The sequence below is a fragment of the Cornus florida genome, unplaced genomic scaffold, assembly GCF_030987335.1.
Source record: "Cornus florida cultivar Cherokee Brave unplaced genomic scaffold, ASM3098733v1 CherokeeBrave_3.0.0_Hap2_Chr11, whole genome shotgun sequence".
Taxonomy (NCBI): Eukaryota; Viridiplantae; Streptophyta; class Magnoliopsida; order Cornales; family Cornaceae; genus Cornus; species Cornus florida.
The window spans coordinates 21,962,831-21,979,716 of NW_026775581.1; positions in this window are offsets into that span (position 1 = coordinate 21,962,831).

The window sequence follows — 16,886 nt, forward strand, 5'->3', positions numbered from 1 at the left end:
GGAGGGGTTGCATAACAAGATATTTGATCCAGGTTAAAAGAGCCCAATGTCTTGTTAGAGACGTTAAAGACTAGTAAATGTTTCATAGGGTTTACAACCTTATTCCTCCCTCATTTCTATTTTACCTTTCATTTCTTGTGTCGTCTAGATATGTTTTGGAATTCATACACATAGCTATGATTTTGATTGAGTATGCATGCACTTTCATTCTGAAAATAAGCATTTTGTCCCTGTTCGATTGATCTCAAATGAGGTTCGATCGATCGAACACCCATCCCTGTATCCAATCATTGCTCTGTTTCATCGATCTGAAATTTCCTGCATAAATCAGCTCTCTGTGTATTGTTCGAAAATTTCTTTCGATCGATCTAAGTACTCCAAGATCGATCGAAATTATCCTTGGATCGATTTTTACTCCACACTAAGAAAATTTTTTAGATCCATGAAAAAGGCCTCTCTATGCATCGTTTAAACTTGTCTGCAGGTTTTTACCTGTTTGATCGATCGAACCATTTTCTCGATCGATCTCAGCTTGATCGATCTGTACCCTTTGTTGATTTTTGTTTTGATTGCATTTTAAATTCAAATTCAAAAATAAAAAAAAAAACAAAGAAAGAGTTTTCAAATTTTTCAAAAAATTCAAAAATATTTTTGGTTTATTTTATTTTATCTTCAAAAACTCCAAAAAGATTTTCATTTTATTTTTCACTTTTATTTTCAATTACTTGTTTTATTTTATTTTATTTTCATTTTAAAATTTTCAAAAAATCCCAAAACCAATTTTCTTTTGTTTTATTTCCAACAATAAAAATCCAAAAATATTTTGAATTTTAATTTTTACTTTTTAATTTGTAAATATTCATAATTTTCACAAAAAAAATTAAAAATTTTTATTTGTCGTTTAGTGAGGGGAGATCGATCTCAACATTTTTCAGATCAATCCATTTTCGATTGATCGGAAATTTTCCCTGATCTATCGAGCTTGTTAGGACCAGTTTTTAAAATAAAACCCTAGGGTCATTTTGATTGATTTGTATATCGATCTCAAACCCTCATCTCATCTCCCTCGCCGCTGCAAACTTCTCTCACCTCCGGCGAGCTCTCCAGCAAGCTTTCCGAGCCTCAAACCTTTATCTCCCTCATCTCAGATCTCATATCTCTTTCCTTCGAACCACTCCTCTCCTCAGATTAGGTAAGTTGGGTTTTTAGTTTCCATTTTTGAGTCTCAATCTACATATTTTTTACGTTTCCTTGCTAGATCTGAATTGCCATGCTTGAATTCCTTCCATTTTTGAAGATTTAAGTATGTATATATATATATATGTATATAGGTTTTTGTATATATTTCATTTTCAATTCAATTTTGGGGGTCACGGGCCAAACAAGTGACCAATCTTGTTATGTTGTTGTGTGAGAGGGCCCCACAAGCTTGCTTGGGTGCCCCCGTGCCATCCACGTTACAGATCTGTGACTTTTCGAATTTCTCATACCAATTCGATCGATCGAAGTTTTCTTCGATCGATCATTCAAAAATCGATCGAACTTATCTCAAATCGATCTCACATTTTTGTGATCGATCGAACTTCACAGATTTGCATCCCACACTTCATACACTCTCTTTTGTGATCCATGCTATCTCATACATGCCCAATGCCTATGTTTTCCACATTGGATGCATTCCATACTTATATTGTTTAGCATGCTTCACTTAATGTCATTGTTTATTTAGCTCCATCATCACTTGCGTAGATTCATGTTTTGTGTTGTCTATCTTATTTGACATACATGTTTCTATATACTGTGCTTCACTTCTTTATGTCGGTACTAACTTATATTGCAAGTGTTTTGCAGGCCATGGCTAGGGTAAAGACTGTTGCCCGTAGGCATTATCCACGTCGAGTGAGGTAGTAAATAGAGGAGCCAGGCGAGCCCTCTCATGTTCAGGAGTAGCCCGAGCATCAAGCAGAGCCCTCCCATGTCCAGGATTCAGAGCAGCCTATTGAGGCTGAGCAGCTGGAGCAGTTAGAGGATTATATCGAGGCAGATCTAGCTCAGTCCCCCTCAGCTGACTCTAGACTACAGTTTTTAGCCTCTGTATCTTCATCATCCCATGATGAGGTTAAGCATACACCATCGCCTTCTCTATCTCCGCCTCATGCACAGCCAGGCCAGGCCTTAGACAGACCTCTTTTGAGATACTCATGCCTTAGAGTGGCACATAAGTCAGTTTTCGACATCTCTTTTTTCTCCTGGTACATTTTGACCAGGGCAGCCTATGAGGATATAGACCGGAGGGGCATTTCAGCTATTCTAGCCCCTGTCCCATACCCAGTTTACCCCGAGGCTTGTTCCGATGTTCTTCCAGAACCTCCGACCTGCCCTGAGTAATCTGGCGGAGCTGTGCACTACGGTCAATGGCCATCCTATCAGCATTACAGTGGAGATGCTAGCCAGGTCTTGCCGATGCCCACATGTTTGCCCTCCTAATCTTGAGCTCGATTATCCCATTCTAGAGAGGAGGCCTTCTTATGCAGACATGGCTGTGGCACTTACAGGCCATTACAGTGAGGGCGAGACATTTGCTACTCGGACCTATTTGCCCGATGATCTGTGGTTCTTCGATTCGATCTTGTACCGAACCGTGTTTATGGTCGGCCACAAGATTTAGAGGCGAGACAACTATTTGACTGCCCTGTATGCTTTCTACACAGGGTACTGGGTTTCTATTTCGGCCTTATATTGGAGTGCCATAATGAAGCTCTACACGGACTACATCAGCAAGGCCAAGCCCAAGCAGGCTAAGTACCTTCCTTTTGGCCACCTTATTACTCAGATCTTGCAAGATCAACGCTATCCATTTCGTTTAGATGAGCGCCTAGAGACAGGAGCTTGCCACTTTGGCGAGAAGGATTAGAATAAGAGCTACAATGCTCTTATCAAGAGTCTTTTGGAAGACGCTGTGATAGCAGCTGAGGAGGCTGAGGAGGAGGAGATAGCAGCAGTAGCCGCAGCGGCAGCAGGGGCAGACACACCAACAGCAGCGGACGACCCAGCAATCAATCTGGCTGCTATACATCTAGACATAGACTTGGAGCAGTATCCTGCAGAGGATCTATAACATCACTCTCTAGCCGGGTCACTATTACATTTCCCAGAGCAGGCTCAGGATGCACATCATTTTCCTGATCTAGTGGTACTTGAGGCTCCAGCACAGACACCCGGCTTTGGAGAGCGTATCCAGGCTTTGGAGGATGCCGTAGTCTCTATCCGAGTAGACACTGTCTCTATCTGAGCTGACATTTCTTCCCGGCGTACAGATGTCATGGCTACGCTGCAAGACATATCCCGAGATATCCACAGAGCGCGCCCTGCCAGTCCTACCTCCTTAGCATAATATTCCTGATCTCTTATCTCTATACGTTCACTTTATATATCGTAATACATTGCTACTGTTATGATATTTTTGCGGCCAGTTTGTTGCCCAAACATTATGATGTACATTATTTTTATCTTTCTATACATATTATATTTTGGATGTTATATCTTTGTATTGATATATCTATCTATGATTGACTCCATCAGGTGCATCCAGTGACTTCAGTGAGAGAGAGTGCTTCCCAAATTTTCAGGACCACCCCTTTTTCCTTTCTCTTTACTTCAATTCTTGTCCCATTTACACTTGCATGTCCACTGCACACTATTATTATCCCTTTATGCTATCTAATGAGTTTTATCCAAGTGTCATCTTTTCAGGACCACAGTTAATCCCAAGTTTGGGGGGGGGGGGATTATTCAACCCACTTTGGATACTTGTGTCCCAGTCATTCTTTGCCATAGCTACATTGGTATACTCTTTCCTTTGTTCTCTTTGCACATTGAGGACATTGTGCCATTTAAGTTTGGGGGTAATGGAGTTAATTGTAGTATTTGCTTTCAATTCAAAATTTTAAGCATGACTTGTGTATTTGAGGGATTGTCTATGATTGGTCCATAACTAGCTATGATTTTGATATTTTGAGGACTATATTGCTTAAAATTTAAAAATTGCTTAACTTGAGAGTTCAATACTCCTTGTATGCCTTGTGGATGCCATTTAGGAGTAAATGTTTCGAAAGATTGATATCTTGCTTACATTTGTGGTTCACATCATCCTGATTTTGTGATTGTTTTAAGATTCACTCTAGGATTCTACACTAGCACAGGCGCATACTAGCATTCATTTGTGGGGTACATGCCTTGTTGATTATTGATTTGGTTATATCCCAATTGGGCTAGTAGTGCATTGAAAGCTTTCATTTTGACAAAAGTGGATAACAACCCCTTTTCACTAAGTAGCCGGGATTCTACCCTCATCAAGCATTGAATTTCTCGTGCCGAAAGGTGGAGGGCCCAAACTTTAGGTTAATAATTGGATTAAAAAAAAAAAAAAAAAGTTGCAAAAGTAATAAAAAAGTGAGGACTTCTCCCAAAAGGTGAGAAGTGGGAAATGATTAGATGGATGTTGTTTTGATTTGTAGCCTAGTTGATTTGAGCTTGTAAGTCTTTAGGGGTGTTTGAACGCCTAATGCCCTAAAGCCGTCTTGTTTAGGAGTCATTGACCTAACGCTCGACCTTATGGATCACTAGAAAGCTTAATAGATCAACACATTGCACTATGCTTCCATCTTTGATCCTTAGGGATAGAAAAAATAAAATAAAATAAAAATTCGAGTGAAAAGAATAAGCGCACCTAGATCAATAAAAATTTAATAAAGGGTCCACTCTTTGTTTTGATGATCGGAACTAGATTTGTGTGCTAGTTTGAGGGTAAGGATGTAATCATTTCTTTAGTTGGCTTAGATAGCAACACATTTGATGTCGGTCTACTCAAAAAGGATTCTTGTGTTGTTTTTATTTGCATGATCATTTTCTTAATGTGTGGAGGACCATACTTGCTTGCTTGATATTAAGATTTTGGGAGATTGCTTGGAAATGGTTGAAAAATTACATACTTGAGGTAGTTTTCTCCCAATGCTTGTTTGCAATATTGGTGTCTCTTTATTGAGAAAAAGCTTAATGTTTGTGTGTATCATTTCTAGAAACCCTCACGAGACTTCACTCATCCACTAGGGGCAATCTAGGGGTTTAAAAGGCATGTTGCATATGATAAATGCAATTGTGTTCCCTTCGAAAGTGGCGTTATCCATTTATTGCTTTATAGATTCATAGTTGTATAGTTGTTCATTTCATTCCTTTACTTTATAGTTCATTGCTAGGGACTAGCAATATTTAAGTTTAGGGGTGTGATGAGCGCTGAAAGTGCGCATTGAAACCCCTTAAGCTTAGGTATTCTAGAACCTTTATCTATCTTACTTTCTCATTTTAGACTAATTTCATGTTATTGTCCTTTTTTGGTGCCTACCCCAAAATAAGCTAATTCAGCCAAATAAGAGCTTAAAAGAAGCTAACTCAAGCTGGATGGAAGAAAGAAGCAAAGTGGAAGTAGAATAAAGCAAAGTGTAGAAATCAGCATGCTCGATCAATCTCAAGAATACTTCGATCGATCGAAAATTCATCGATCTAGACATTTTAAGATGGATCCAAGTTCTTTTATCCTTATCCAAAGATCTCATAAAGTTCGATCGATTCAACAATTCTCAAATCGATCGAAAAGATTCCATCTTATCCTGTTATACCACCCCACCTATCACTTTTTTTTCTTTCCCCAAAATATCTCAGATCTATCCTTATCTAGAAAGGCGCCACCATAGGAGGATCGATCCAGCCAAAGTTTGATAGATCTCAGCCAAGTTCGGTCAATCTCAGCATAGGTTCGATCTATCGAACCCTCTCAAGTGCGAATTAAATCAATTTCCAGCTCATTAAAAATTGTCTTATGATGCAATCATTGGAGGAGCCCTTGTGTACGAGCCTAGACCATTGGGTGTGACATTTAAGCTACCTATATAAGGATTATGAGCCACTTTTACACATATGCTTTGAGGAGTTGATAGAAACAATTTTTTATTATTATTAGAGAGGAAGAAAAGAGAAGAGGAGGCTAGAGACACATTCTTGGGAGGTTTTCCATCTAACTTAAGAAGAAGAGCATTTCTACCATGGAGATAGCCTTCGAGGGTTGGAGGACACCATCCATGAGTGGCTAGACCTCTTCTTAGGGCTAGAGTTAGCCCTAAGCATGCTTTATTTACCTTGATTTATGTATTTTTAAGGGGATTTGAGTTGTAATATATGTTTTGACATCTTTATATACATAGATCTTATTTATTCAATGATTTGTGTAGTTTAATTCTTCCAATTGATCATTTCATTGTGACGGCCCTGGTTTTTCAAGCCAGTGCGTCCTATGAAGACCCAATGACCCGAACCGGATCCAGAATGCGGAAGCGAAAATAGGAACAAGGTCTCTAGGAATATACGACATCCCTAAAATGCCAAGGTGACCTTCCATGAAGTCACAGAACTTGAAAGAATCAAATACGGAAGCTAAGATTTATAAAATGGCATTGGTACTTGACCAGGGGTAAAATGGTCTTTCCAAACAAAAATAGATGCAACCGAGTATACCATTAGATAAACAAAGAAAATTTAATAAATCTAGACTCAAGAATCACTTGATTTAAAGTCTGGATGAAGAAGATATGAAACGTCAAAGTTACAAAAAAATTAGACTTTTGGGTTTCAAATCAATGCGGCAAGGGTACTTGACGAGGGGTAAAATGGTCCTTTTAGATAGAATTGGATGCAACTGTGCATACCATTGCATATACAAGCAAAAATTAATAAACTTAGACTCAAAAATCACTTGATTTGGAGTTCGGAAGAAGAAGATATGAAGCCTCAAAGGTTCAAAAAATTAGACTTTTGGGTTTTAAATTAATGCGGCAAAGGTACTTGACAAGGGGTAAAACGGTCTTTTTGATAGAATTGGAAGCAACCGTGTATACCGTTGGATAGACAAGAACATTTTAATAAATATAGACTCAAAAATCAATTGATTTGGAGTTGGGATGAAGAAGATATGAAACGTCAAAGTTTCAATAAAATAGACTTTCTGGGTTTCAATCATGTACAGGGCCTGCACAGATTTTCGAATTCAAATGGGGTTTTGAGGGCTTAAATGACATTTTTTGGCAAAAAGTTGTGAAGAAACACCCCCCCTTAAAAACATCATGTTTTCTACATGACCATGTCAAGAGAAGTTTTTATTTTTCAAGTAAAATACCCGAAATGCCCCTTAGATCAGAACTTTTTCCAAAAAAACCTGAAACGCACCAGATTTCCAGATCTGAGAGTTGTTTTCGGCATCAAAACAATTTTTTTTTGTAAAAACACAAAGAAGAAACCCGACCTAAAATCATATTTTCTACCCACCCAGGTGAATGAAAATGAAAAAAATACACTATAAAATACCCAGAATGCCCCTAGATCAAAAAAGGGCAAGAAGTTTAAAAAACTACTATAAGCATAACAGAAAACTAAATTTTGGACGGGATTTCCGGCACCAAGACGACATTTTCTGGAAAAATACGAAGAAGAAACCCCCCCTAAAATCATATTTTCTAAGTGACCATGTCAAGGTCAGAGTTTATTTCCTGAAAGAAAACCCCAAAATGCCCTTAAACCGAATTATGCAAGAAAATTGTAAAATGAGTCCATAGGGGGCTCAAATCACCAAGGGAGAGGTTTTTCTTGAAAACGACCATGCACGCAAACGTAACTTATCTATTAGGACATGCTATAATAGTCCACGGCTTAAAAATACCGCGGATGCAAAATCTGAACCCCCAACGGCCAAAAAAATGCACATGAAATGGAAAATTTGAAAACAAAAATTAACAAATGATTTCAAATTACCATTTGGCCCTTGGCCACACTTCATGCATGATTAATGAGACCCTATGAAAGAATAAAAATGGAATTCCCACACCCGATGCAAACATGGTGAAGCAATGACTTGTCATTTTCAAGGTTTTCAAAGCATTTCATGAAATCAAGAATTACATAGGATGCAATAAAAATCTCATACATGTCAAATACATTGTACAGAGTGTACTTATGTACACATTACATATTTAGAATCAAATATACACATTTTGACATATAAGGCTACAAGTGGCATTTTCAAGCCAACATTTACAAGAATTTGAAACCTTCAAGTCTATAAATCATCCAAGCACAATGTGAATCTCGAATCTTGATTCACCTGAAAAATGTCCACACTACATGGGTGAGTAACATAAAGCTACTCGTAGAAGATGAGCATGCAAAGACCTAACATTTTACAAACCTATTAAGTTACTATATTTTAACTCAAATGGTCATGCCACCTAGCGTCTATGTTTAAGGTGAGACTCAGGGAGCATCCTAAGCTACCTTAGAGTATTTCTAGCATAAACCGCATCATCTATGCAATTTAGGCAACATAGAAGCATGCGATACACACAACGAGATATTCAATATACAGGTATACGTACACAAGTATACAATCAATATTAGAATGCACGTAAGACAAGTATACAAGACACAAGTATACTAGGTAATCTAGAAAGTAAATCATCAGTATGCAAGTGTACATACTAAGTGCACTAAGCAATATTGAAATAAAATACAACATATATATTCAAGTATACATTTCTAAGTATACTAAGCAATGTTGACATACATGGCATACAAGTATACAAATCTAAGTATACAAAGCATTTTTGATATATACAAGGCATACAAGTATATAAACACAAGTATACTAAGCAAGAAATGAAGTACCATGCGTCCAAGCATAAGTTAAAAGTAATCCACAATTACAACTAAGAATTGAATGTGAAATCAACCAATGGCGGAAAGACAAAGGACACATGGTCTCAATGACCAAACAAGTGATCTCGAGTTACTAGCCCGCAAGGAACTACCTAGTGCGCACTATATGTTGTAGAGGGAACTCGCATTCCCCGTACTAGAGACACATTCTAGCCTTAACATATTACAATGTCCATACAAGCTTTTCAAAAATTATCAAGTTGTGCAACAAGTATACCACATATACACAATGCACATTGTCAATTACCATGCACAACCAAGTCATGAAATACACACAAAATATGCTCTCGGACTTCAAGCTACAATGGCATATTAAATGTCATATAAGTATAATTTGTATACAACAAGTTAAATCATAACATCTACTCATGGAATACCATCTTCTAATCATACACCAAGTTGCAAATTATAAATTAAGTAAGAGTATAACATCAATACTTAATTACCTAAATGAAAGCATACAAATGGAACTTAATTAGATTAAATAATTAAATTCTCAAGATTTCAAAGCAACTCCAAAAATTCTAAATATAATATATGTCAAAGGTCATAGCAAGGCCTAATTTAATTTCAAGTTACAAGCCAATTCTATCTTAGTTACAACAAGGTAAATTAAGATCAATGCCAAGAAAATAATAAAATAAAGTTCTCAAAACTCGTTCAAATATTCTTTATTTAATATACGTTAAAGAACATGTCAAGACATTATTTAAAATCAAGTTACAAGTTAATTCTACACTAGGTACAACTAGGTGAATTAAATTTCATACAAGAAAATAATTAAATAAAGTTTCTAAACTCATTCAAATATTCTCAATTTAATATATGTTAAAGGATATACCATACTCATTACATATATCAAGTCAAATGTCAATTTAAATGAATGTAACACTTGAATAGAAATTAATTAAACTAACTAATTAATTTCTCTAGAATTTAAATCCATTTCAAATGACTCCAAATAATTATATGCCAATGGTACTAGCATGGTAATCATATATATCAACTCAAAACTTAATTAAGTAAGTGGAACAATTAAATAAAAATTAATTAATTTTAAATAATTAAATCTCTAGATTCCAAAACAACTCCAAATAACTTTATACTAATACAAGTTATAGATCAAGTCATGGCCTTCAAAAATATCATGTCCTAGCTTAATTTCGAGCAAGGTACAACAACCTATTAATTTAAAAATTAAGTATAAGACATGTAAAAAATTTATTGTAAGTTATAAAAATAATTAAAACTCTTAGATTAAAAACCTAAATCACCCCTTACCTCACAAGAGGATTGTTCATCTTAAATTCAAAGCAAACAAAGGAAATTTTGAATTTCCTTCAAGGGTTATATAGAGGAAGGTGAGGCAACTATTTTGTGTTCCAAGCTTTTAAGTCTAAGGTGAGTGGAAGGAGATCAAAACCAAGATTTTAAGCCTAGGTTAATGGTTTCCTTCAATGGTGGCTAGGGTTCTAAGTGAGGAAGAAGAAGTTTAATGTGTAAAATGAAATAATTAAAACACTTTAGTGTATTCCTCCACTCACTTGGTCAATGGAAGTCAAACACACCTGGTCTTGCACCATCCACTCACACACACAAAAGTTAGAGTGTAATTAGAAGCCTACACTTGTCATTAATCCAATAGTTCATTCTAGGCTTAATCTAAAGCCTACACTTGTCAACAATCTAAGCCAACAAGTGCACCAATGCTAGGCCAACAAGTGGGTGAATCTCCACCCTCCACATGTCATCATCCAAGGCTTCCAAGTGTTAACTAATGAGATGCTTACAAGTGGACCAATGAGAGCGCAACACTTATCAAACTTTTCGGTAATTGCATAAAGGTCCTTTTTGAAAATATCTTCTAAAATAAATCGCAAAAAGGTCCGTAAGAAATAAAATAATTACTTTCTATAATTACGAAAAAAACCCCAAAAACAAATAATGTTTCCAAAGAAACTATGCATCCATACCCTTTTCCGTAAAAGTAAACAACTAGCATACTTTCCTAGAAAAGTAAAAATACACAAAACATGTAATTTAAATATCATGGAGTCATGCAAAATCGGAACCAAATCCGAGCACAAAAAATGAGGTTATGCGAATAAAATCATTCTCTGGAAAAAGACAAAAAGTGAATAGTGTCAAAAAAATGAAAATGTGAAAATGACTCGGTCCTTAAAGGAAGTTGTCAATCCAAAGGAAAGAGTCTCAGAAACCATTTTTAAGCACTCGAGACGACACTAAGTGATGAGTAACCAAACTCAGAAAAGAAAATTCAACGAAAAAAATTTATCCGTAAAATTTTAGAAAAAGGAAAGGAAGGAAAATAACCGGGTCATTATATTCATTCTATGCATATGTCTATGTATGCTAGAATAGATGTTCATGTGTTTATCTCTATCTCTTGTGTTGTTGATGCATGTCTATATGTGTTGATGCTATAGATCTAGAGATTGTCAAGACATAGTGCTTAATAGAATGCTCTTGTGGTTTATTTGATGGTTCATACTCATTTCTTGATGAATTGTGCCTCTCCCTTAGTTTAATTAGTTTAATTTTCATGACATTAGCTTAGATGTAATGTAGTTACCTTAGTTGTTAAATGGGAGGACAATCCATGCTTGTTGTTTGATGTTCCATACTTATTAATGCAAGTAGTATATTTCTCTAATTATGTGATGTGTTTAGATTGTGAGCTTAAAGAAGGATTAATGGCTTAGTTTGATATATTGTGCTATTTATTGTATTGTTTAGACAATATATACTTAATTGGTCATCCATGCTTATTGAAACAACCACACACACTCACTATTGTTGCAACATATGTTTTCCCCCTCATTAATTGTGAATTGAGCGTATAGAAAGGTAATGCTTAGTGGTGATCTCTAAGTCTCAAGACCTCTCTCTCTTATTTTCTCTATCCTTTAATTACTTATTTTATATTGAGCTTGTTTAATCGTAATTGTAGTTTAATCAACCAAACAATCTACGTTTGATCACTCGACCTACTAACCCTAAGCATTGTTTCCATTACTAGTACCACTCTAATCCCTTGGGATGATCCCTACTCACCCTTGCTACGTTAGTAGTAGTGGTAGTAGTGGTTTTTATAAATTTAAACTTAACCCAAAAGGCCTTTCTTGAACCGTACATTCACTACATTATTTTGGTGTATAGGGATGGCCACCGTTATTACGTTTACTAGAATGTTTACTTTGCACAAAATATCATGGATGTATGATATAGATTTTGTATGCCTCAAGATTTTCATTTTTTAGCCTATTTTCTTGCATTTTTTAGGTTTAATAGGTCGAATTTTGCATCAGGCATATTTGGAGGTCACGGACCATTCCCGCACACTTTAAAACACTTATTATGCTTGCGTGCACAATCGTTTTAGCCCACAACTTTATATTCGGTCATTTGAACACTTGGTTGCTCTCATTTTTTACATTTTTTGCAAAATCGGGTTTAAGGGCATTTTGGGGATTTTTTTTCAAAAATAAATTCCGGTCTTGACATGGTCACTTAGAAAATATGATTTTAGTGTGGGTTTCTTCACAACATTTTTCCAAAAAATGTCATCTCGGTCTCGAAAACCCCACATCAAATCTGATTTCCTGGTACACGCACTTCTTCAAGTTAAAAGTTTGACCTCAAGGGTATTTTGGGGATATTATGTTAAAAATAAATTTTTCTTTTGATACGGTCAACTTGAAAAATTATTTTAAGGGGGGTTTCTTATTCGTGTTTTTCCAAAAAACGTCATTTAGTGTCTCAAAACGGCACATATTTTTAGCATTTTCTGCCCAGGTATTGTTCACGGTTGCGACGACGCTCGTTTTGTTTTTGCTCTTTCTCTCTCGTCCGGAATCCGAATTAAGTGATTCTCGAGTCTAACTTTGTTAATTTTTTTTCGTCTATCCAATGGTGTGCTGGGTAGCACCCATAACTTTTTGACAATTATGATTTTGCCACTAGGGTTAAACTTGTCCATTTTTAAAACTTCGCTTCCTCATTTTTGTTTTTAAAGTTTCATAGCTTCATGGGAAGCCGTGTTTGTGTCTTAGGGATGACGCACACCTCTTGAGACTTTGTTTTCATGTGAAATGACCATTTTGCCCTTGGGGACATACTTGGTTTATTTTCACCGTTTTGCTTCCGCATTTGTTTTCTTTTGTTTTCGTGACTTCATGGGAAGTCACCATGGCGTCTTAAGGATACCGATCATCCCCATAGACTGTATTTTTGTTTTCGCTTCCGTATTCCAGATCCGTTATCGGGTCAACTTTCGGTTCATATTGACATATCCGGGTTTGTGAAAATTCGGAATGTCACATGACCATTTTCAGACAGGTTTTTGGAATCTAAGTTTGGGGGTGCGCCTTTCAATGCTAAGCTTCTTTTGCTGGGTCCTCTTTGCTACAGCCATTTGGTATATTCTTTCCATTATCTATTGCTTCTTGGTACATTAAGGACAATATACAGATTAAGTTTGGGGGTGTGTTAGCATATTTGACATGTCGCACTTAGTTTCTATGCATGTGACATATCTTGAGAGTCTTTAGCCATGATTTTGATCTTTTGAGGACCATGATACTTAGAATTTAAAATTTTCTTGACTTGAGAGTCTAATACTCCTTGTATGTCTTATGAATGCCATTTAGAAGTAAATTTTTTAAAAGATTGATATCTTGTTTGCATTTGTGGTCCACATGATCTCGACTTTATGATTGTTTTGAGATTCACTCTAGGATTCTACATTAGCACATGCGCACACTAGCATTCATTTATGGGATACATACTTTGTTGATTATTGATTTGGTTATATCCTAATTGAGTTAATAGTGCTTTGAAAGCTTTCATTCTTGACAAAAGTGGATAACAAACCCTTTTCACTAAGTAGCTGGGATTCTAGCCTCATCAAGTATTGAATTTCTCGCGCCGAAAGGGGGAGGGCCCAAACTCTAGGTTAAAAATAAATAAATAAAAGAGAAGAAAAAGTTGCAAAAGCAATAAAAAAGTGAGGACTTCTCCCAAAAGGTGAGAAGTGGGAAATGATTAGATGGAGGTTGTCTTGATTTATAGCCTAGTTGATTTGAGGTGAGAAGTGGGAAATGATTAGATGGAGGTTGTCTTGATTTGTGGCCTAGTTGATTTGAGCTTGTAAGTCCGTAGGGGTGTTTGAACACCTAATGCCCTAAATTCGTCCGGTTTGGAAGTCATTGACCTAACGCTCGACCCCATGAATTGCTAGAAAGCTTAATAGATCAATACATTGCACCATGCTTCCATCTTTGATCCTTAAAAAAAAAAAAAAAAAAAAAAAAAAAAAATCGAGTGAAAAGAATAAGTGCACCTAGTTGAATAAAGCTTTAATAAAAGGTCCATTCTTTTTCTTGATGATCGGTACTAGATTTGTGTGCTAACTTGAGGCCAGATGTGATCATTTCTTTAGTTGGCTTAGATAGCAACATATTTTATGCCGATTCACTTAAAAAGGATTCTAGAGTTGTTTTGATTTGCATGATCATTATCTTGATGTGTGGATGACCTTACTTGCTTGCTTGATGTTGAGATTTTGGAGAATTGCTTAGAGATGGTTGAAAAATTGCATACTTGAAGTAGTTTTCTCCCAATACTTGTTTTGTATGTTGTTGCCTCTTTAGTGAGAAAGAGTTTAATGTTTGTAGGTATCATTTCTGGAAACCTTCACGAGACTTCACTCGTCCGCTAAGGGTAACCTAGAGGTTTAAAAGGCTTGTTGCAATTGTGATCCCTACGAAAGTGGCGCTATCATTTTATTGCTTTCTAGTTCATAGTTTCTTAGTTGTTTATTTCTTTCTTTTCTTTGTAGTTCATTGCTAGGAGCTAACAAAATCTAAGTTTGAGGGTGTGATAAGTGCTCAAATGTAATGCATTTTAGTACCTAAGTTAGGATATTTTAGTCTATTCATCTATCTTACTTTCATGTTTTAGTTCTTACTTGTGTTTTTGTCTATTTCAGGTCGATAAGGCTCAAACATGCTAAAAAGAGCATTTTAGCTCAATTTTGGAGCTAAGAAGAAGATCCAAAAGAAGTCAGAAAAATTGCATTTTTGAAGCTTCGATCGATCAAAGGAAGTCCCGATCGATCGAAGGAAGCTACAATCGATTAAAAAGAAGGCAGTGCCAGCTCAATGGATATGGTTGCCAGCTGTCAAAATATTCTTACCACGTCAACTTTGATCGATCGAAGCAAGTGTTGGATCGATCGAAGCCCTGTTCGATCGATCGAAGGTACTGCTGGCAGTGAGCTGTTTTAATTCTCAAGCGCGCTTGAACTCTACCAAATCTTATAGCTGCGAGTTTGCACCAATCAAAGGGCTTATTTCTAACTTGTTGCCTACTCAAAATGGCTTGTATTTAAATTAAATGAGTCAATTTGTATAGAGTTCCTCTAGTTGTTCAATTAGATATTTTTTTACCAATTATAAAAATAGTTTTTCTCTCTAAATCTAAGGTTTTGGAGCAAAGCAAAGAGGAAGAAGATGGTGCCTACAATGAAGAAAACCCTTGAGGGTTCCATGGCCACTACCATGAGTGGCTAAATCCTTCTCTTAGGGTTAGAGATAACCCCTAGGCTTACTTTCTAAACCTAATATTTTGTAGATTTTTTGGGATTTTAGTTGTAATTGATGTTTTGACCATGAATAAATATAGATTTTGTGTTTTTACATGATTTATATGAATTAATGCTTCCAATTGATCTTTTAATTCTATTCATATGTCTATGTATGCTAGAATGAATGGTCATGTGCTTACATTAGGTATTTATGAGTTTGATGCATATCTATGTATATTGGAATTATAAATCTGGTGATGGTCAAGGTATGGTGCTTAATTGATTACTCTTGTGGTTTATTTGATGGATCATGCTTATTTCTTAATGGATTGTGCTACCTCCTTAGCTTAATTGGTTTAATTTTCATGTCATTAGCATAATTGTAGTGTAATTGCTTTAATTTCCTAGATAGATTTACAATCCATTCTTGTTGTTTGATGATCCATGCTTATGAGTACAAGTAATACATTTCTCTAGATTTATGTGTGTCCATTAATTGTGGTTTCATTGAATGGTTAATGTCCTTATTTGATAGGTTGTGCTACTCACTAGATTGATTAGATAATTTATGTTTATTTGCCAACCATGCTTAGTTTTCAATTAATGACACACACACATTTGATTTACAACATGAATTTCCCCTTAAATTTACAATTACTAATGTTTAGTGAAGTGAAGCTTGGTGGTGAACTCTAAGCCCCAAGACCTTTCTCTCATTCTCTTTACCTAATCTCTAGATTATTGTTAATTTGCATGATTTTAATTGAACCATTAGTTACTTCAACCAACCAAACCCCTATTTGATCATTCGACCTACTAATCCAACATTGATTCCGGAATACCTTACAAATCCCTTGGAACGATCCCTACTTACTCTTGCTATGTTAGTAGTTAGTAGTGGTAGTGGTTTTTATAAATTCAAACTTAGCCACAATCAAAATCAATTTTGGTGTGCACACGACAAGCACCCGCCACTTATGAGCCAAAAGCACATTTTCCTCAACGTCTTAAAGAACCCTCCAACTTTGGTAACCAAGGGGAGAAAATTCAAGACATGATGGAGGTCTTCAAACAGGTTAAAGTCAATATTCCTCTCCTTTGAAACTTTTACTCCACAAACTTTACAAATTAAATTACTCCACAATTCACAGCACTCTACTCACACTTCATATTATGAAAAATGTCATGAGGATGAAATACAACATGTTTGGACTAACTATATATTCATCATCAATACATAACTATAACTAGAACAAATAAATATGCTTTTATATTTAATTCATCAAGGAAGATTACATCATCAACTAAACCCACATAACATTAAACTTCAATGAAGAAGATAGTTTCATACAAGCATTTTATCATGCAATTATCATACTGGACAAGGTACAACTCATAATCACGATCATTTATCTCAGATAAAACACTTATGACATATAATTGAGCAACATAGCACATATAG